Genomic DNA, 23072 nt, shown 5'->3' with positions numbered 1-23072 from the left:
TAAAAAACATCTTTAAAAATAGAGTTTATTAAGAAGAAGCATAATATGCTTGGTCTAAAGGCATGCAAAACCTTATCGTTTCATTGGAGAAAGCCCAGAAACTAAGCTATGAGGAAGCAAAGTTTCTTCCTGATTCTGATTTGGAGAGGAAATGATAGACCTAGGTGTGGGAAGGAAGCAAGCCAGGGAGAGCAGGAGATAGCTGATTTCCATTACTTTACAGTGGCAGATATGGCGAGCAAGGACCAGACGGCATCTGTCTCGAGGAAGAAGGGGACGGCCTTCCTGCTGACAGCACAGAACCTACCACCAGCTCCGAAGCACTCCTCAACTTGAGCTCCAAAGCTGGCTTGTAACTTGATGATCCGGAGTGGTGAAAGCATTTCCCTCAGAGAAACAGACAGTGGTTATATTTCTGACACAGGCTGGCCATGGCTTTCTGGGCACAGGGAGAAAACAAACAGCAGGCTGGGGAAATGGGTAGAGTCGAGCACCTGTGTCGCAGGATCACAAACTCTAGTCCAATCCCTCATTTTTCAGGTTAGGATCCTGAGGTCCAGAGAGGGGAGATAATTGTCTAGGATTAAAGTCCAAACACAGAAGCCTGCTCTCTGGGGCACGTCCACGAACCAAGGGCAAGCCCAGAATGAGGAGATTCTCCAACATCCTCACTAGAACAAAGGGGCAGAGCAGACCTTCAAAGTGAACCCCCACCCAGACCCAACATCTGTAATTAAAACGGGGGTGGGGGGCCGAGTAAATGTGGTATTTATGATCTTTTTTTTTCCCCATGAAAGGGAAGGAGCATTCCCACAATTAACTTAGAGAATCTAAAAGAAAAGATGGTATTTGGCTCCTCAGAAAGGTAGTTTGGGGACAATCTCTTAGATCAGTCCCCAACAACCACAAATTCCAGCCTGGGAAAAACTCCCTGCAGGTCACAGTGGCCCTCAGTTCGCTGCCCTCCCCCAGTTTGTACACACTGTTTCTGCTGCTTGGAAAGCCTGCCAGCCGCCCCCTGCCTGGGGATAGCCTCTCCTCAGAGGAGGATCCTGTCTTAGTCTGCTCAGAATATTTCCAACACAGAGCAGGGCTCAATAAAACATTTGTTAAATGAATGGATACTTTTAACTGTCCTTTCCCCCCTCAAAGTCAAAGTAAATACTATCTCCACACTGAGTTTGTTTCCGCTGAAAGCACTTGTTTCACCAGGAAGTGTTTCTCAGAGAGTTCTACTGCAATGAAAACGTCCCATCAGGAGAATGCTCATCTAATGGTTTTGCTATCACAACCAGCAAAAACACAGGTGAAAACGCCGGTGTCTTATCCGTTCTGCTTGCTATGAATGATATTTTTCCTCAGCGGAAACCTGTTTCCCTGCAAGGCCCTCAGTTTTGGTGCCTCTTGCGTTCTCTCCTCCCCAAGATCTGTCCATCCCTGTCTATTCCTGACAGGAACATGACTGTCAAAAGCATCCTTGAGAGGACAGTTTTAAATTTACTCCTTCTCAAGTCACAACTAGAGTTTGCTTTTTGCAGAGCTAAATTTTGGATGGGTTGGCCTGTCTGTCTGCTGCATCCCAGACAGTGAGGCTGCCATTAATTATTACGAGGCACCAAGAGAAATCTAACTTTATTTACCCCTCCACTTGGCCTGTGTTACCAGAACAAGAAATCAATCCAACAGGAAATGCTTTGGGAAACAATCCAGACTGAATGTCCAAACAGCTTTGCTGCTAAGTACTGTCCAGCAGTGGTTCTCAAACTGTGGTATGCAGCAGAATCCCCCGGAGGACCTGCAAACACATGGGCTCCTGGGACCCATCCACCTAGTCTATGACTCAGTACGTCTGGGAGGGGATTGGTGAGTCTGTATTTCTAATAAGTTTCAGGTGATGCTCATAATGCTGGCCCCAAGACCACACCTTGCATCACACCTGCTGAACAACAGAGCCAGACCCAGTCTTCTTGGTGAACAGGCTTAATTAAAGGCAAGGTCAGCCGAATGGTTCTCAAAACCAATTCCCCTGCAACACTGGTGTTCCACTACTGAAACCAAAGCACGGCATCTCCCTCTCCCCCCAGCCCAATTTTCAAATCAAATTAAACCTCTGGCACCAATGACTACTTGCTTCTATTATAATCTATAAGGATTTCATTTCTCACCAAATTATATATCTATTTGTTAACACGTTATTGAGTTGAACCAATATGACAAGTGACTAAGAAGTTGCAATAGCCTGGCTGACACAGCCAACACCACACGAAAGAACACCAAATTCAGCCCATTGGCCTCTAGCTCAAGTCCAACTTCTCCCTTGACAACTGCAGCCAGATGCTCTAACCACTCAACAACATGCTCCTGGAACACTGAAGGAATGAAGGACTTGGTTCCTACCCTCAAAACTCAATCTAGGGAGCAGATGTGGCTCAAGCAATTGAGCTCCTGCCTACTACACAGGAGGTCCATATTTCGGTTCCTGGTGCCTCGTAAAGAAGACAGCAAGCTGACACAAGATGACACAACAAGAAACACAAGAAGAAAAAACATAATGAGAGATATAACAAAGCAGGGAACAGAGGTGGCTCAAGCAATTAGGAGCCTCCCTCCTACATCAGAAGTCCCAGGTTCAGTTTCCAGTGCCTCCAAAAGAAACAAGAGGGAAGTGAATTTGCACTTGAGACTCAGCATATGCAGTTTTGCTCATCTCATTAAAGATGCTTGATGTAATTAATAATTGGTTAGTTTCCTTTTATTTTCTGTAGGCTTTTTCATGATTTTTTTTTCCAAACAATCTGTATGACTTCCATCCCCCACCCCCATATTTTGTTTTGCTATGAATTGCTTTGCTTTGGTGAACTTGTCCTAGTATGCTTCACTCACAAACGTTTTAGCCATTGTGAATTTTCTTCATCTCTGTAAATAGTTCATCTGTGCTTCTCCCTAATGACGTTTTATTTTTTTTCCCCTGTAAGCAACTGAGGTAGAAAAATAAATTGTTTACCACGGAAAAAAAAAAACAAAAAAAAAAAACCTGAACCCTGGACCTCCTGACCCATGTGGTGAGCTGGCCCACACGCAGAGCTGATGCGCACAAGGAGCACCATGCTACACAGAGGTGTCCCCCGCACGGGGAGCCCCACGCACAAGGAGTGAGCACCATAAGGAGAGCCACCCTGCGCAAATAAAGTGCAGCCTGCCCAAGAATGGCGCCGCACACACAGAGAGCTGACGCAGCAAGATGACACAACAAAAAGAGACACAGATTCCAGGTGCCACTGACAAGAATCCAAGTAGACACAGGAGAACACACAGCGAATGGACAGAAAGAGCAGACAATTGGGGGGGGTGAGGCACGGGGAAGGGGAGAGAAATAAATCTTAAAAAAAAAAACAAAAGAAACAAGAAAGACGAACAAACACAGCAAATGCAAACAATGAGGGGGTGGAGAAAAATAAATAATAAATTTTTTTTAAAAAACTCAATCTAGTATCACTCTACTTGGAGGATGCCCACACTCACATCATGGATAAGTAACTTTTTCCTCGTTTCTCAATAAACTCGTCACTTGCTTGCAAAAAAAAAAAAAACAAACAAACGTAATCTAGTGGACAAAAACAAATGGGCACAGATATTACACCATTTTTAACCAAAGCAATGTGTAATCTAAAGCTAAACTGTGTGGCACACATATTACAGGCTTTGGATTCTCTGCACACGCAATCCGCAGTTCATCACAGAAATGGCTATAACTACCTCACCTTTCAAGGCCCAGCACCCTCCACCCCCATGTCTCTGCACGGGAGCCATTTTGGATACGTTACTCAGGTTAAAGGAATCCCTGTCGTTTCAGCAATCCCACAATTTAATTTAAAAATTTAGTATGCACCTGTCCCCAAGGACCTTGGCAATAGCTTATAATCCAGGCCCTGACTCTGAATACAAGCATTCTGCCCACATCCAATGCAGAGGCTCCCCCATCCTGTCTCCAGTAAGTCATTCAATCTGGTGCCTCAAGCCAAGAGAAACAGCCTGGTGTAGCATCCCCAAGAGCAAGGATATTTACTGGGCTCGTGATATTTCTTTGCTGACATTTATCCCTGTACGCATTAAGTGGGCTAGCAAATGAAATCAACCCTAGATTAAAATATTCTACTTCATAAACAAAAAAGCACCACCATGTTAGTTTTAACATGGGGAGGAAGTCAGCACATCTGGATCCAATCATTGTAATTTCACATTCTTAACATCTTCCATCCCAGGGGGAAGGCAGCATAGAACAAAGGACAGAGCACAGGAATAACCAAGATCCCTGAATCCTGATCCAGGCTTTGCCACTAACCCAGTGTGTGACCTTGGGCAGAGTCCTAACCTCTCTGGGGCTCAGTTTTCTCAAGTCTTCTAGGCCCCAACACCAGCACTGATGAGTAATATGATTCAAGTGTTGATGAATTTATAATGACCTCTGCTTTTCTGCTTGATTTTATCTGCAAAGATTCCATTTCTCCTTGGAGAAGAAGGACATTGTTCATTTCTCTCAATGTCACATCCCTCCCTTTTCTCCTCCTCCTCCCTTTCTCCAGCCCTGCAGCCTCTCTACTTCCCTAGCTCAGCTTCTCCAAGCAGGGGCTGTGATGAGAAGGAGCCCACAGGAGTCTCCCAAATTAGCACTGAGCTCCCTCAACTAAAGTCTAGCAAAGTAGGCCTTTAGCTCCTCAAATAAGCTTCTAATTGACTTTTTGGAAGTGTGCATGGACACTTATTTCAAGTCATTTGGCAAGTGAATCACAGAGTACTTTTTCTGACACTGTGATTGGAGAGGAAGGATTTAAGAACTCAGAGGAGCACTAAAAAAACGGCACCCTGTTTGATGTTGTCCTTGTTGGAAATAAAACCACCTTTCAGGGACCCACTGCTGGCATGATGCAAACCCCCATTGGTCCCTAAGAGCTCAGGATCACTGACCTTTACTTTTGGCGTTGAGGACAATGAGAAGGTGTCCAGACAGCATTAATGGGCACCAAGAATGAGGATACTCTTGGGTTGTCCCAGCTGTGCCGGACAACGTGCTCTCCTGTCTCCAGGCATCATTCTTTCCAACTGCAGCACTTCCGGGACGACAGCGAGGGCCCTGAGATTAGGGCTGGAGACAGGGTCAAGAGGAGTAGAAAGACACTAGACTTGGAGCCAGAAAACACCCCTCTCCACCAGAACAACCATCCAATACACATCCCCATTGCTCTCAAGATGATCAAAAACAGAAGTTATCTACAAAACCCTGGGGAGACGGAGGACATACTCATCCATTTCCTCACCCTCACTACTAAATAACAGTTCAAATCCCCGCTCCACCATCGCTTGAGGTTTCTTGTAAGAAGGAAGTCATCAGACCTTGTAACCATACCACACATAGTTTAAAATATTGACAGGTGTCCCTGCCCTCTAGGCCAGCCTTTCCCCAAATTTAATGTGCAAACAAATCTCCTCAGGATCTTAGTAATACGCAGACTGATTCCGTAGTTGTGGGTGGTGCCTGAGACTCTGCATTTCTAACAAGCCCAGGGGTGCTGATGCTGCTGGTGCTTGGGCCACACTCTAAACAGCAAGGAGGAAGATCTAATCCAGTGTTTGTCAAAAGTCTCTAACAAGAATCATATGGAATAATTGTTCAAGAAACAGATTCCAGGGCCCCAACCCGGACCTCACCAGGGCAGGTCTGGTGAGTTGTAAATTTAACAAGCACCCAGAGGAGTTTGGGATACCCTAACTCATCCCTCTTTTAAATCTTCCATACAGGTTTTGGGTACCTTCGGTTCATTTAAAATCTAGTAACCTGGTACCTGCTTTGAGGGTCCCTATAGATGACATTTAGAGAGCTGGTGACTCTCCCAAGTGTCACCATGTCCTGGCATACCTGGAAAATAACAATTTTGGGAACCTGAGGTCTGGCAGACCCAGAGGGGTAGAGGAAGGACAGAGTGTGTCACTATCTCAGCACACCTCAGCCCAGCTCCCTGGCTAGAAAGTGCTGCTCCAACCTTAACCTTACTAGTCAATGAGCAAAACCAGCCAGCACAGCCATCCAATACACATCCCCATTGCTCACGGCATGATCCAAAACAGAGGCTGTTTACAAGGGCCACTGCGGCATGGAGGGGCAGGGGGGATGGGACACACATACTCATCCATTTCCTCACCCTCTCTACTGAATACCAGCAAATTACTATGTGCCCAGGAGCAGGCACAGACTGCACTGAATCCTAGCAACACATGACATAGGGAGGGCTTATTTGTCCATTTTACTGATGAGGATGTGAAGGTTTACTGAGGTCTGGTGGCTTGCCCAAGGTCACACTGTAAACGGTGGCCACTATGTGACAAGCTTACACATCAGCATGCAACATTCACCCCTCTTCTGGATTGTTTTAATACCTCCAGTTCACTCACAGGTTTGGTGAGGCAGGGCTGAGGTCTGCTTTGTTGCAGGCTTTATCCACCATGCACCCACGAGACACTCAAAAAATATCTGTCAAATGTATGAATGACTCCAAACCCAGGGCTCGTCTACAATACCAGGCTGTTTCCAAAACCATAACCAGCTTGCCATGAGCTAGGACACAAGTGTGCCCTGGTTTAAAAGACCCCCAATTTTTAAAATGTGGATGGAAGTAGAGGATGGATGGTGAAGGAGCACTGGCCTGGGAGTCAGAAAACCTGAAGAGGATTCTCCATCAAGTTCTGCCACCTTATAGCCACATATAGACTGCTTGACCTCTCTGAGCCTCAGTTTTTTCATCAACATGATGGTTTAATTTATCCCCCAAACCATCGTGAACTCCCACCAAGTACCAGATGCAGATCAAGAATAATGGATGAGAAGCCAATTCCACTCTTCCCACTCTCTCTTGAACACCAACTGAGATAATGCATACAGAAAGGATTTCAGACAAGTATGAAGCAGAGGGTTCTAGAAGGGAACATTTGCATCACTAATCTTTAGTTTGCCAACCAATTTACAAAACATAGCTAAAGTGGCAAGTTCCCCACACTTTTTTTTTTAAAGTCAGGTTTACTGACATGTAATTACATACAGTACAATTCACCCTTTTTAGCTGTATCTTTCTATAGTTTCGGGTTTTTTAAAAAAATGTATTTATTTATTTCTCCCCTCCCCCCGCCTGCCCATTTGTCTGCTCTCTATGTCCATTAGCTGTGTGTTCTCCTGTGTCTGCTTGAATTCTCGTTAGGCATCTCCGGGAACCCACCCTGGGACCTTTCCAAGTGGTAGAGAGGTGATTACTCCCTTGTGCCACCTCAGCTCCCTGTTTGCTACATCTTCTTATTTTCTCTCCTCTGTGTCTCTTGTTATGTCATCTTGTGGTGCCAGCTCTCCACATTGGCCAGCACTCCTATGTGGGGTGGCATTCCTGCACGGGGTGGCACGCCCACATAGAGTGGCATTCCTGTGTGGGCCGGCACTTCGCATGGGCCAGCTCACCGTGCAGGCCAGCTTGCCCTCACCAGGAGGCCCTGGGCATTGAACCCTGGCCCTTCTATATGGTAGATGGGAGCCCAACTGCTTGAGCCACATCCATTTCCCTCATCCTATAGTTTTTGACAAACATATATCATCTCAGTTGCATTTTTTTAAATTCATTTATCTATCTCTAACTTTTTAAGAGCACAATCTATGAAGTGATGTGGGCATGTGTGGCCCAATGACATATAGTAATTTTACCTTCCCATTCTAAAACTAAAGGTACCTATTCTACCAAAAGAAAGAACACAGGACTGAATATCTTGACTCCAGGGAAAAAAGTTAATTTGCAGAAAAATCTACAAGGCCTGAAGCATGGATTACCAAGATCTATTAGTCAATACAATTGACTCTCCTTTACTCATAGGAAAGAGTCTCTCCTCCCAACTCTACCACTCCCATATGAAAGCATTTACCTTTTTTTTTTTTTAATATGGGACATACAGCCCAAGAACACAAGCATATTTCTACCAAAGGTCATCCTTTAACCACCTGTGCAATTTAAAACCACAAAGCCTTCTTGAACCAACTCCAAAAATTTTTAATATATTTCACATACTATTGATGCTCCAAAGGAATTTACCTGGAGAAGAAACATAATTTTTGTTTTGTTTTAAGACTTATATGATGCTTATCTTATGAATTTACGTTTTTTTAAAAGGGGGAGGGGGAGGTGGTTATTTAAACATTCTATTAAAATATACATCTCTGCGGCAGAATGAGGTCCAAGTAACTTCAGACTGGCCAACAGACTTATAAGCCAGAAAATGGAAACAAATGCCACATAAACAATCTAAAAGTGCTTATGTGGATGACTTAGGATAAAATGGAGAACTGACTTCCAAGCCCTTACTCAGTAGCACTCAAACTTTAATGTAGGTAAGAATCATCTGATTACGAAAACTACAATTCTTAGAACCATGTGGCCTACCCAATCAGAATCTCCAGAGACTGGAAGTGAATATCCACAATGCTGAGCAGAAACCCCACTGATCCTAATGGTGGTGATCCAAGGACCACACTCTAAGAACAGCAGACCTAGTTGAGCAACTTAGGCATTCGTTCCAAGCAATTGTCGTAATCTATAGGCTAATGACCAAGGTTTAGAAATCCAAGACCAGCAACACCCAGGATTTTGGGTCCTACCTCAGACCTATTAAAAGAATATTTCTGAAGGTGGGGCACAGCAATCGTGTTCTAAAATCATTTTAGTTAATGCAAATTATTTTATGATAATAAATAATACTTTTTCCTGTCTTGTCCTCTTACTGGTTTTATTTCTGTTTTGCTCAAGCACTTGATGTTTATATTTACCACACCCTCTCAACAGCCCCCACCCTCTATCCCACTGTGGTACAAGGAGCTTCTGTGTAGCACAGAAAGTTCAAGCCAGATTTACTTACTCATGAGCTGAGGGACAATTATTATGACTTGGGCAGCCAAACAGCTCAGATCTTGCCCATCAATATAGTGGCAGAAGTTATTTATTGTTATAAAATGTCCATCCAGCTCTAAGATTTGTCACATCCCCCTGATAAGAGTGAGCACCATTCCAGTTGCCTCCTAGGACCTCCCAGGCAAGTCAACAAAATGACAAAGAGAACTTAGCACTGTTAAGAGGGGTTTTTTCCCCCTAAAATAGTATACACATGGTAGCATGCCTTAGTTCTCACATTTTGTTATGCATCAGCATCTCTTAGGGAAACATTAAAAATACAGATTCCTTGGTTACAACCTCAGTTACTGATTCAGTAGTTTTCTACAGGGCCCCCCAAAAACTCTGTATTTTTGACAAGTTGCCCAGGAGATTCTTATGACTATCAAGATTTGAAAATTACTGGTCTTATAGGAAAAAGTCTATGATCTGGAGTAGAAAATCTGAGCTTGAGTCTAATTCTGCCCCATATTTAGTGTAAATCTTGTTACAACTCAGTTTTCTCAAAGTTGAAATAATAATATCAACCTTCCAAGGTAGTTATGGTGGTAATATACGTAAAAGGCCTTAGTAAAAGATGAAGGGCCAAGTTTACATCAATAGAACCAACAGACACAGAATTCTGCAACAACTGCCAATTGTTTGGGTCCCCTTAACCCAAAAAGGTAACTTCACTAACAGGCATTCCATGCCACACTCCAATTTTGACAGTCTGACCATCAGTCAGCTTCCAATTGAAAAGAAAAGGGCCCTTCTCCTACACCTTCTGTAAGGGACACTTGGCCACCTGATGCTTCTCAGATCCTCAAGGTCTTGTTCTAATATCTTCACCAGGTAGATTTACGAAACTCATACAAACAGTTTTTCAGAAAGCCAGCTCTGAGGGGCAAGGGATCACTGCAGATTCTGCTGAGCAGTCTTGAGCCTGGCAACTGTCTTTCCACCAGAGCCCCGAAACATCTGCAAATTCACCAGCAAGTGATTTACCATCCTTTATAAGACTTTCAAAAGCCATCCTGACACAGCCAACTCACACTGCTTTGTTCCTTTTGTCAGCGTGGCCTCCCCAGCTGCTTGTCTGAGAGCTGGTCAAATCTCCATCCCAGAGCCCTCAGCACTCAGGAACCAAGGAACCCTAAGATGGATGACCCTCACAAGCCCACAAGGAGGTGACTTTCTCAAAAGGGAAAGCCGCTTTCTTTCTCACATAACTAGGGCAAAACATCTGGAAAAAAGCCAAGAAATTAAATTCCTCCCAAAGAAAATCAAAAGGCCTTCCTATAGTGCATTAAAAATGGAGTCCTACGGGCTCTCAGTAACCAGAGAGGCTGGGAAATTGTGAGGAGCAAACCGTGACCCAGTCAGGATGGTTGTTCTGATCAGAAATGAGCTCTGTCTGTCTAGCGTTAAGGCCCACATTTTCCCCTGCAGCGTGACTCTCCCCAGTCCCCAGCCTGCCTTTATCCTACACACCCATCTTGGGCAACCTCTCCTAGCAAGCTTTAAAAGAACACATGTCCCTAAAACCACCAGGCCTCTCAGAAGTTCTGACCCAGTGAATAGAGTGGGGTTCAGGAACTGGCATTTTTAACAAGTTTCGCTGGCAAGTCTATGCACACACGAGACCAAGAACCACAGCCCTGAATGAAAAGTAGGCCCAGCAAAACATCCCAAGAAAAAGAGAAAGACATGTGTTCAGGAAACTGGAATTCTAGTGCCAGCTTTGCCAAGAGGCCCTAGGCTAGTCTCATCATTCAGGGCCTCAGTTCTTTCTCTGTTAAAGGGAAAGGCTGATATGGAAATATTCAAGCCTGACTTTCCTTCATAAGAAAAAAAAAATTAATAAAAACAAACTTCCCTGGAACCACTCTATGATGGCCCATAAAGACATATGCCTCTCCTTCCTAGGTATGCTAAACCAGACTGCTTTGCAGCTGCCCCTCAGACCGCCCCTCCTCAGCCTGACATCTTACCCACCCTGGGGAGAGCTCCTTTAACCAGGTAGGGGTGGACCCAGGAGTGACAGGTGTTAAGCCTCACAGAGAGCCCTTCAAGAAGAAAATTAAGCCTCTTAAAGTGCCCTCAATGTAATCTCTCAAACCCAGGAATAATCCATTCTCTCCCTGGAAGATTTGCCATCCATAACCTCATGCCACACTCAGAAAGATCTTCATCACTTACATCAACGAGGTCCTAGACACAGGACTTTTAATTTAAAAGTGCTAGAGAGAGCAGAGGTGAGGGGAAGCATTAACATCCCCCCCCCAACCTGCAGGAATTCACTCCTCCATGGGCTCAAATACCTCCTGAGAACAAAGAAATGTCTCTCCCCTGTGATCAAGTGGACCCGGGGTGAGTGACTGGATTCACCAACACAGCTGACCAGGACACTCAGGTCAATGATAAACACTTCAGACAACTCAATTTACTGTCGTCAACCCAGCGACAGAAGTTACCAAGCAGACTGCTTAAGAGCACCACTTCAGAGATAAAAACAAGAGGCGACCATTTGTCTCAGTCTAGCAGGCACCTTCTATCACTCAACAAGTATTTAACAAAATGTGCTTCATTCATTCAATACTTGAACCTTTAACTCTCAGCATGTTGACTTGAAGCTATTGCATCCATGAGACACTGCTTTTGCACCTCAACATTATTCTCTTCCTTAGTTCCAATGTGGGAAAGAATTATTTCTGTTTATCCAAAGCTAACCTCTGTAACTAGCAAGATTTCCTAATCAATTATACTTTTTTTTTGGCTGAGTACTTACTATGTGCTGGGAATGTAGTAGGCACTAGGCATACAGTGACAGAGGTTGTGCCTCTCTGGAAGCTTATATTCTAGTGCCATGAGACAGAACCACATACATATCAGGGAATGGGAAATGGTACAAAAACCAAAAAGAGAGGAGGGAGAACTCTGAGGAGGTAAAATTGGAGTAGATTCCTGCACCAAGTCTGATAGGGCACCTCCAACTTCTAGAAGTCAGAAAGACATGATGGAATTAGAGCAGCCAAGGAGATAGTAAAAGACAATCAATGAGAAAAGCCCAGAAAATAATGTGCCCTGAGAAGACAGTGATCAGTAGCTAAATCCTGTTAAGAAGATGCAGAAGACAACAAGTAAGAGTCCGCCACTGGATATTGTTGCTACATTCAGAAGTATGGTTTCTGTGAAAGAGGCAGAAGCCAGACTGGAGTGGGTTCAAGGAAGACTGAGAGGCAAGGAATTGAAGTCAGAGCATAAGGCAGTTCTTTTGGAAAAAAAATTACTATGAAGGGAGATTAGAGGAATGGGAGAAGAGCTATTAGGATACAGAGTCAAGAGTGCTTTGTTGGGAAGCATATATGGCTCAAACAGTTGAGTACCTGCCTACCATGTGAGAGGTCCTGGGTCCAGTTCCTCCTAAAGAAGATGAGCAAGACAGTGAGTTGATGCTACTAGATGACACAATGAAGAAATACAACGAGGAAACACAATGAGCGACACAACAAGCAGGAGTGGAGGTGGCTCAAGCCACTGAGTATCTCCCGTCCACATGGGAGGTCCCATATTCAGTTTCTGGTGCCTCATAAAAAAAGATAAGCACAACAAATATACACAGAGAGCAGACAGCAAGCACGAACAATGAGGTGGGGGCAGGGAGAAAGAAATAAATCTTAAAAAAAAAAAAAAGAGTGCTTTGTTGTTATTTCTGCTGCTTTTTTTTCCCTTGAGGTGAGATACTATATCATGCTCTGATGGGGATTACTCACCAGAAAGGGGGAAACTTATGATGCAGAAGGGCAAGAAGATACCTGCATGAGTGAAAGCCTTGAGCGGCAAGAGAGAATAGGATCCAACACAGAATCCTCCGCACACACACCCAGGAGCAGAGGTAGCAAGTATGCTTACAGGGACAGGTAGGCTGGTAGATTTAGCATGGGAGGATAATACTAATTCCTAACTACTTCTTTTTCTCAGTGAAATAAGCCAGAGTATCAGCTGAAACTGAAGAGGGGATGAAAACATAGTGGACATAGTAGACTTGGCAGCGCTGAGATTACCCTTGAGGTTTATGGTCATAAATCAAAAGTGAGAGGAAGCAGACAGCAGAGTGTCTGCTTGTCCAGCCAGGTTCAGCAAGCTGGGGCAGCAGCACAGTGGGCAGAAAAAGGGGTTTAACCAAGGTTGGAGTTTTACTGGGAAAGTAAGATGAAGGGAAAGGAGATTAATGGAGGGAAATGAAGGTATTTCCAAGAACCTAAGCTGGGTACCAGTGGGGGCAGGGAAGAAGGAGGTTGAGTACAAGGGACGGGTGACAGGCAATGAAAAAGTGGAAGGAAGATCTCCAGGTCGGAGGCCCACATCAGGGGAAAGACTAGATGGAATTAGGTACTAGAGAGAAAAGGTGAGGGCCAGGCTGGGATGCTTGTCAATCTGAATTTGGGGACTGGTACAGTTATTGGTAATGATAAAAGTCTCCAACTATGTTTTTCAAAGGACAGACTGCAAGTTTAGTAGGTATGATCTCAATTGAGTAAGTTGTAACCAGAAAATTTTTAAGGACATAGAAAAGTATGAGAGTACATTATACTTAGCAAGGGTAAATATTATTTTATAAAACTTGTTTTAAGTGTGTATGTGTTTGTATTGGGTCATCACAAAAGATGTCTTTATCCTATAGATGAAGGTTAAAAAAAAAAAAAAAGACATCAGTCTAGGGCAGGATTTCCCAACCCTGGCATTACTGACCCTTTGGACCAGATAATTCTTTGCTGTGGAGGCTATCCTGTACATTATAGAGTGTTTAGCAGCATCCCTGCCCTCTACCCACTAGGTACGAGTACCTTCCTCATAAGTTGTGACAAGCAAAAATCTTTGCCAAATGTCCCCTGGGGGGCAAAACACTGAGAACCACTACTCTAGGGATAACCATGAAAGAGATGGCTAAAGTGGTGAGAAAGAAAAGATAACTGAAAAACTGGTTAAGGAACTGAGAGGCTGGGGGATGGATGGACACTCTACGATATTCAAAGTCACCAAAAATGCTGACAGGAGAAGAGAAGGGACAGTGCTCCAGATGCTAAAATCTTCCAAGAATGAGGGAATGTAACCCAGACAACTATAGATGAGTGGCTCTCTACCCGAGCTGAACATTATAATCACCTGGAGAATTTACCCACTGTGGCAATTTGATATCACTTATGAATTCCAAAAGGAGATATCGATTACGTTTGTAAACTGGTCGGTTCCTCTGGGCGTGATACCATTTGATTATTTTAAATTCAAAGATTATGTTTACTTGATTAAATTAAGATTAGGGCTTTGATTCCACCACATCAGTAGGGTGTTGAGTCCCCACCCCCTTGATGGGCAGACACTCACACAGAAAAAGAGGACAGAACTTGGTTTTGACGCTGGAGCCCAGAGGAGAGATGAGACTGACAGTTTACTGCTGACCTTGTGAAGAGAACAGAGCAGCTGAGAAACTCTTGAGAGATGAGCCTTATGCCAGCCTACAGCTGAGATGGGAAGAAGCTGGGCCCACTGAGCCTTAAGAGGAAGGGGAGGGAAGCGGACTTGGCCCAGTGGTTAGGGCGTCCACCTACCACATGGGAGGTCCGCAGTTCAAACCCTGGGCCTCCTTGACCCGTGTGGAACTGGCCCATGCACAGCGCTGATGTGCGCAAGGAGTGCCCTGCCACGCAGGGGTGCTCCCTGTGTAGGGGAGCCCCTCGCGCACGGAGTATGCCCCATAAGGAGAGCCGCCCAGCGTGAAAGAAAGTACAGCCTGCTCAAGAATGGCGCTGCACACACTGAGAAATGACACAGCAAAATGATGCAACTAAAAGAGACACAGATTCCCGTGCTGCTGACAACAACAGAAGCGAACAAAAAAGAACATGCAGCAAATGGACACAGAGAACAGACAACAGGGGGGGAGAGAGAAATAAATAAAAATAAATAAATAAATAAAAAGAGGAAGGGGAAAGGCTGAACCCTTGCAAGATATCAGCAGCCCTCTTGCTTCAACACATGGCAACAGACTTTTGGTGAGAAGGTACCTCTTATGACACCATTAGTTGGACTCTTTAGGGCCTTGTGGCTGTAAGCTTCTATCCCTTTACAAAAGCCAACAGATTTCTGGTACTTTGCATCAGCACCCCTTCAGCTGACTAATATATACACCAGTGCCCAGGTCTCACCCCAAACCAACTAACTCAGAATCTCAGGTGTTCCATTGTGCAGCCGGGAGAACACGGCAAAAAAGATCCATCCTTCAATGCCCACTTCACTGATAAAAATTTCTCTTTGTCAAAAATGGATGTGATTTCCTTTTTTTCATACACCCCATCATCACTACCAATTTTGTTTTGCTTATAGCTTAGAACTGAAATCATCAGAAAAGAATCAAATGCACTAAAAATAAGTGGATAGAAACAGAACAAGTGTTTACACACTAAAGAATTGGTCACTATGATTCCTAAAATAATAAAAGAATCTACCACAAAAAAAAAAAAAAGAATTGAGAATTAGGGGATCAGTGGGGAGAGGATCCTTTTGGGGGGACCCCTCTTCTTGATCTTTGGGTAATCCAAATCTCTTAAGGACATCCACACAAATGACCATCTCAGAGGAAAATTAAGTGCTTATCTGTCACCAATGAACATCATTAGCAACTGATCCCCTCAGGTGACACTGCAATAAATGCTTGTTGAAATTAATGGCCTCAAAAAAAAAAAAAAAGCATCAATGATCAGATCACAATACAATTTAAGCAACATTTATCATTTGACCACCATTTTATTCTCAATATCGGCCTGCATGTAGCTACCTTTTTATTAAAAGAAATCAATGACACCAAATCTTGAATACATATAATCTTGAATACATACAAATCTTGTATACATGGTAAAAGGGGGGCAGGAACCAAAGATCCCCTAACAATCCTCTCCTCTTTCTCATGGGAATACAGTACTAAATACTTAAAAGAGTACCCATGAATTCCAACTTTTACAGTTGATTAAATACATAAATCCATGTATAAACCATCATTAAACCCCAAACACCTACAGTAGCTACAGACCCAAATACTTCTTTTTCCCAGCTTGGTAAAATTGAGCAATTGATAAAACTGAGCTAACTTGACTTGATTGAGATTCTAACTTTCATCCACAATAAGGGAGAGTATTAGCTGGAAAATAACTCAAGGATCTTCAAAGAGTTAGCTGGTTCCTCTAATCCAGTGGTTCTCAACAGATCAGGGTGACCAGAGAACTTATTAAAAATGCAAACTCTCAGATCCCACCCAAGAAGAGCACTGAATCTGAAACTCAGATTCAGGTGAGTGCCCAACAATCTGGATTTAACATGCCCTCCAAGTAATTCAGATGCATTCTAGTTTGGGAACAACTGTTCTAATCTGAACAATGGCTTTAAAATTGTGCAGCTGCATCCTGGCCTCCAGTGGTTTAGGGTTCTAGGTGTCCTGCCAGATTCACAGAGATCACATGGAGTGCACACTTTTCATGTGGATGGAGGTCCAACTACTTTTGAAAGTCTGGTTTTAGCTGTAAATACTAAGAACTCATAAGTTCTATCAAGATCTCAAAAGTTAAATTAAGAGGCAGGTCAATAAGGGTACAGGTGGAACCATCAGCTAAGCCAGCAACAGTGTGGAGACAGACCTGTATTCCAATATCAGCACCTATATTAAACAGCCTCAGATGGGAAAATGAAAATTGAGGAGATGATGCTACTATGTAGGAAGACCCTTCAATTGGCCAGAAGCCCTCACCTTCAAGACTCATCCACTACGGTCTTCACCTCAAAAGGGGATCAGAGAAAGTCAAGAAAAAGGAGAGTGCTAAGAGCTTCGGCAGTCTCTTTTTTCACTACTATACTGGGGACAGATCAAGAACTAAATAGCTTGTCCAGAGCCATCTTTTATTTTAACAGATTTACTCTACGAAAAATTGGGAAACCTCAGAATTTAAAAAGATATTAATAATTAATCAAAAGATTCTAAAGCAATAAACCATCACCATAGAAGGCAACAAGGATACTTCCCAGGTTTTGTTTTCAAAATTGTTCCTGGTGAGTTTCCTATTCATTAACCAATTAATTTTTTAAAATGTTTTCATGTAGGAAAGTATGCTTGTTGGAACAAGTCAATCAAATGAAGTCTATGTAGATTTAAGGTTAATTATTTTCTCTCCACCTTCCAAATTTTAAACAAGAGTAACAGTGTGCGGCATGTCCTTCCACATTCTTTCCCAAGATGATACACATAGCACTTCTTTTTTTAAATCGGAAATAGGATATACTATATACATTACTCTGGTTTTTTATTTACTATAACACAGACAGCCATTGTAAAATAATCCATACTAAGGATGTACATATTTTATTCATCCTACCAATGGACATTAATGTTGATTCTAGTTTATTTACTGTAATAATGATGCCATAACCATATCCTTACATGCCAGTGTTTTTAATTTTGTAAGACAGTTCTCCAGGTATATGGCATATATGTTCCAAACTTTCACAGAAACTATCTGCTTTCCCTAAAGGTTATAGAAATTCATACTTTCACCTGCACAGTCCGAGAGTTTCCCCCACACCCATGTAACAGAGGATATTACCAACTTTTAAAATGTGTGTCATTTGGATGGACAGAAAACTAATATATGTCTGTTTTCAACTTGCATTTCCCTGACCCTCAAGGAGGTCGAGAATCATTTCATATATTTATTGGTCATTTACATCTCCTCTTTCGTCAACTGCCTGTTCACATCTTTCTACTGTGTTGTCCTTCAAATACTATTTAATCACACACTCACCCCCTCTGCAATCAACTAAGATACATTAAGTACAAAAGAATTTCACCCTTTAGGAACACAGTGTGTGGGATGAGGACAGGGGGTGTCTTAGAATAAAGCACATGGTAAGCCCTGAAAACATTTGCTGAATAAATGAACAGCAGATGTAGAGAACCCTGCCTGCTAATATTGCAGCTAGAAGAGTAACAAAGAAATACAAATATTCACTACTTGTTCTATATATTCAGAACAGCATCAGTTTTGGCTTAATTAAACTGTTGGTAAAGATTAAAACAAAACCATGATCTTGGCACTGACTGAAAATCCTGTGGGAAACTGATGGCAAATGAGTCCAATCCAAGTCATAGCTCTGAACTATACATAAGCAAAGGCTCTCGCAACCAAAGTATTTTGTACCCAGACTTGCCCACCAGTTGTCATTCAAATGGCACCTGTCCTACACAGAAGGATGGCCAAAGGAAGAAAAAGCCCACCTTAAACAGCCACTCAAAAGTGTTGTTTGTTCATTTTTTGGGTTTTGCCCTCAGCTCCAAGAATTGTTTTGCCTTTCAAAACCTCCTGTTTATTAGGGGGAAAGGTGAGTGTAGAAGGGATTCAGATTTCTTAACTCTTAACTTCAGGGAAAACATCTGGTTATACCCACTATTTATCCCTATTATTTGTAATAGTTTTGTTTAGTTTATGTTTTAACTAGTTCCTTATCAAATATAAAAATAATAGAATTAAAAAGTCCTAGGGGAAAGTACTGTAATTAAAAAGGCACCAGTTGTATAGGTTAAACTGTGATTCTAGCCCTACTTATTATGTTTTCCTTGTCTTTAAAATGTTTTTGTACCCAATAAAAATAACTTTGAATTATTTAACTCTTTTTTAATATTTCCTGTATTGGCCAAACACCATTCAAAAGCTCCAAGAAAACATTTATGACTCAAAAGTTCTGGAGTAATAATGTCACAAGTTTTAGACATGTCCCAAGAGTCTGGGCATGACACAAACTCACACATTAAACAGCCTGGTAAATGGACAAGCAACTTTTCAAAGTACATAGGTATTTTCTAACCTTTTGAAGTTACAAAACCTTAATGGGAAAAAAATGCAGGAACTTTGATCAATCCATGAAGTTATGATCATAAGAATCAGGCAAGAGGCAGCAAAGCACAATTTATAACACCTTATTAAGAGAGGCATAGAAAATAGATAAATATTGAGGTAGTTAACTTGGGAATGAAGACTGAAGGGTTTGCACTAAAGCCTCTTTTTGAAGTTAATTTCTATTATATAACATTTGATATATGTACAAGAATATATGTGACATGTATACAGTTCTAAGGTATAATACTAAAATGGATAAACCAATCTCTTAATAGATAGATTTTGTTTTTTGAGCCTAGTTGGTAAAAATTTCATATTGTTCACCACCTGTAACCATTCCAAACTACTCCTGAGAACTACTGATGTCCTAGGAGTGAGGGCTGGCAGGAAGGAGTATAATTTTGAAATATATTAATGAAAGAAAGGAACTAGACTAGAAAATAATGCACACATACACACACACACCTCTTCCTAAAATAACGCCACTTAAAAATACTCTAGGGGACAGTGTTTGAAAAAAACTGAACAAGCAGGTTCAGCAGTAGGTGAATTCAAGCTGCATATACAGATGCCTGTACAGAATATCCCTAGTAACGTACTCAACAGAGGCAAGAAAATTCACTCTGTTTGTAGGTAGAAGCACATCAATGGCAAAATACTCTAATAACTCTTTAGTATATCCTTGGGGACATGAATGGATGCAAAGGCAGAAACTAGTGGCTTCCCTAAATTTGAGGAGCATTATGTTTTGGCGATTCAAGACTGAAAACTTTATAAAAGAGATAGAGGCTATTTTTTTTTTTTTTTTTTGGCAAATGATTTCATTCTCTCCTAAATTAGCTATGCTACCTTTGGAGAAGGGATCTTTCAGTTTGGGCATTTTCCAACTCTTTGAGCACGCAATAAAAAAATAAATAAAATTTTTGAAAACATTTACCTAAGTATCTCTCCTTTATTCAAGGCCACTTGTCACACCCACTCCTCCTCCTCAATTTATGCATGCATGACCTACATCAGCAATCCTGGAAGGTCAGCCCTTGGAAGCTCATTGGTTGGTACTCATATTGGTAGAACCGTCTCAACTGAATGAGAAAGAGCCTATTTCTTGACATCACAGGCCTTATAGCTGAGATGAAAGGCCTCCCCCAGGTTTCTGTGGCCCCTTCCAGCCTCTCCATGAAGGCCAAAAGTGCTGACATGACCGCAATACTGTGGATTATTTCGTGTGAGACCCCAAGGAGAAAGCCTGGCACATTTCTGCACTCAGCTGATTGTACATCGGCAATCATGCCCTTCAGATGCCCCTTTACAAAGCAGAGGGTACTATCTATATAAAAAATAGAGTCTCCAGTGCCCCAATCCGAAAAGTCATTAACTCCAAAAGCTGGGGGAGGATAGCCTGCAACCTGATGAATGCCACAAATCAGCACACCCAGGTACTTTTAGAAGCCAAAGTAAAGGATACTTAGACGAGCAGGGTGCTTGTAATTTACATACATTTTTTGATTCATGACTTCTGGACATCACTCTTACCCTCTTGACTGAAATAACGTCATGGACAACAGCTACACATCAGCTCATTGTCCTCTTATCCTCTGGAAATAACCAGATTGATTTTCTCCACTAGACCCAACTCCCTTTCCCCAAGCCATCATACCTCTCTCTCCACCGGCAGCAAGCAAGTTTCCCCAAGAGTCATCTGAAGCCCCAACTTCTGGAAACGCACCCCTTCCCTAGCCTCTAGGAGCTGGCATCACTGCAGGAGCCGAGCACGCAGCCTTGGGCGCTTCTGCCGCTATTGCTGCCGCCGCCGCTGAGGCGACTACTGAAGGTTCGGGCTGGTGGGTGACCCCCGGGCGCCCTAAAGACAGGCCCCTGCCTCAGATCCACCAATCAGAGCGCCTCCTCTCCCGCAGGGATTGAGCTCCTGCCCAGAGCAGCACCGAGTCAAGCCTGACGTCCGGGAAAATGCTCTTCAGCAGGGCCGGGCGCCGAGACACAGCCAGGCTCACGGCTCCCAAGGAGCGCCTGGGCAGCCTTCGCGCCGGCGAAGAGGGGCGTGTTCCCTCACCTCCGAGGCCGGACCCCACCTCTCGGTGGGACCGGGGAAGGGGGTGAGCCGAGGGCGCTGTTCCTGACAGCGGCCGCAAGCCGCCAACCCAGTACGGGCCGGCCTCGCGACGCGCTGCAGCCCGCGCGCCCTTGCAGGGGACAGCTGCCGTGCGCGCCCCGCGCAGCCGCGGCTGCGCCAGCCCCAGAGCGCAAACTTTCCCTGCGAAAACCTCCCCTGCCTCTCCCAGCGGGGCGACGCGCTATCCCCCTGGACCCAAAAACTGTTCGCCCGTTCCCCCACGCAGCCAAGACCCACGGAAAATATGGCGCCCTCAAACGTCGTTTCTCAGTCCCTCAGGGATAGCAAAATGCCAGTCTCCAGGTGCCCGCAGCTCCCATTGGGCGCGAAATTTCTGCTCGTGGGGCCGGGGAAGGAGAGGGCGCCGCTCGTCCAAAAGCGAGGTCAGGGGCGCTTAATCCAAATCCTGCCCTCGCTCTTGGCTGGGCGCTGCCCCCTACCCTCAGCGGCCAGCTGTTTGCTGGTGACGAGATTTCCAAGTAAAACGGAGTTAAAGAACCGGCAGGTTTGAGCGTCCAGAACCTGGAACCGGACTACGAACTGACGAACTGTCTTTCCCCGGAGGTTCGGACCGAGACTTGTTTGGAAAGTGGCTGGAGTCTGGCGGCTAGTGTTGGAATGAAGCCGCTCCGCTCGCGCCAACTCTCCTGGAACCGGGTCTGGGCCAGGGCGGAGGGGACACTCCATGCAGGCGGGGCCGATTTTGAAAGCCCAGTTACCGGAAACCCACAGGGAGCCCTGGAGGACCGGCTATCCACGGTCAGGAATCCGCTCCCGGCACCGGCTGCGAGACTGTCTGCAAACCGCTGCGTCCAGACCCAGCGCAGTAAAACATACATGTGCAATAGACAGGTGCATTAATTTAATTTAATTTTTATTTTCCTGCAAAAAACCCTCCTAGAACATCAAACCTGGGAGCTTTGCGAGTTTCTTCTGCATTGACATCACTCATGAGATGCGAAAGGGAGGGAAAAACACCCACATTTTCCTTCTGTAGCGGGGAAGGAAAAAACACGAGAAATTCATGCAACGTGCATGCAGCTGGAAGAAGAGGAAAACCCGAGCGATCCGTGCGCCTTACCGGGGGATGCATTTACTGTCTCGCTGCAGAGCGCCTGCCCCGAAGTGCAGCCGGCGTCCGCCCCCCCTCCCCAACCCCGCGCGCCCGGCGACCGCTCGGCTCCCGCAGCCGCCTCAGCCACTGCTGCCGCCGCTGGCTCCCGGCGCTGAGTAAGAGCCGAGGGCGAGCGCGAGCGCACGGCCCGCGAGCGCCGGGAGGGCAGGAAGCGCGTCATCATTCAGGGACGGCGCGGCCTCGCACGGCGCGGGTTCGGCCGCGGCGGAGCGCGGCACCCGGGCTAGGCCCCCAAAGAGCCTCGCGGGCGCCTGCCGGGCTTCCCCTCCTTCCCGCCCCGGCGCGACCCAGCGTTGGAAGGGTCCTCGAGGGGAGGCAACGCACCGGCTGAGCTATCGCCGGGATATGGAGGGGAGGGGGGTGGAGAGGGGGACGGAAGCATTAAGTCCCGGCTCCCTAGAGCTCGGGCTCTGTTGAGTAAAGGGATTCAGAAAGGGATGGGAGGAAACGCGGTGTCTTGAGGGAGGGGGCTTCTAGTCCACTAGCTAGGCCCAGAAGGCAGCGAGGTCTGCTTCCGAAGCGGAGATTTCGGAGGGTGATGGGGTTTTGCTCTGACCCCGTGGGCAGGAACCTATGCCCCTCACATCATGTGTTATACATGCGGGCACCGAAACCCTGGCCAGTTCCAGGTCACTTAAGGATTTAGAGAATGGCTGTAGGGATGGGGGAAGGGATGTGCACTATTAATATAGGGAAGTGAATGTGGCTCTAGCAATTAGGCTCCTTTCTACCATATAGGAGGTCCAGGGTTCAATACCCAGGGCCTCCTGGTGAAGGCAAGCTGGTAGGTGTGGTGAGTTGGCCCACTATGGAGTGCTGGCCCCGTGGAGAGCTGACAGAGCAAGATGACACAACAAAAAGAGACACAATGGCGAGACAATAAGAGGCACAGCAGACCAGAGAGCTGAGGTGGT

At 44.7% G+C, this 23072-nt stretch overlaps 1 protein-coding gene across 7 annotated transcripts in view; it reads right to left on the bottom strand.

Annotated features, from left to right (window-relative positions):
* The window catches only part of TLN2 (talin 2), a 476435-nt gene extending 454142 nt beyond the window's left edge, over positions 1 to 22293 (bottom strand). For 2 of the 7 annotated variants that reach the window (XM_058294297.2, XM_058294301.2), the window contains exon 1: positions 22105 to 22293. The gene's annotated coding sequence lies outside the window, so the exon portion shown is untranslated. Of the gene's footprint in view, positions 1 to 20549; positions 21150 to 22104 lie in introns of those variants that run through there. The other 5 variants (XM_058294296.2, XM_058294306.2, XM_058294305.1 and 2 more) reach the window with 4 other exon arrangements.
* Between the last annotated feature and the right edge of the window lie 779 nt (positions 22294 to 23072).

Source organism: Dasypus novemcinctus, chromosome 3 (genome assembly GCF_030445035.2).
Source record: "Dasypus novemcinctus isolate mDasNov1 chromosome 3, mDasNov1.1.hap2, whole genome shotgun sequence".
Classification (NCBI taxonomy): domain Eukaryota; kingdom Metazoa; phylum Chordata; class Mammalia; order Cingulata; family Dasypodidae; genus Dasypus; species Dasypus novemcinctus.
The sequence above is the reverse complement of the archived record's forward strand: the minus strand, read 5'-3'. Positions and strand labels throughout refer to the sequence as shown.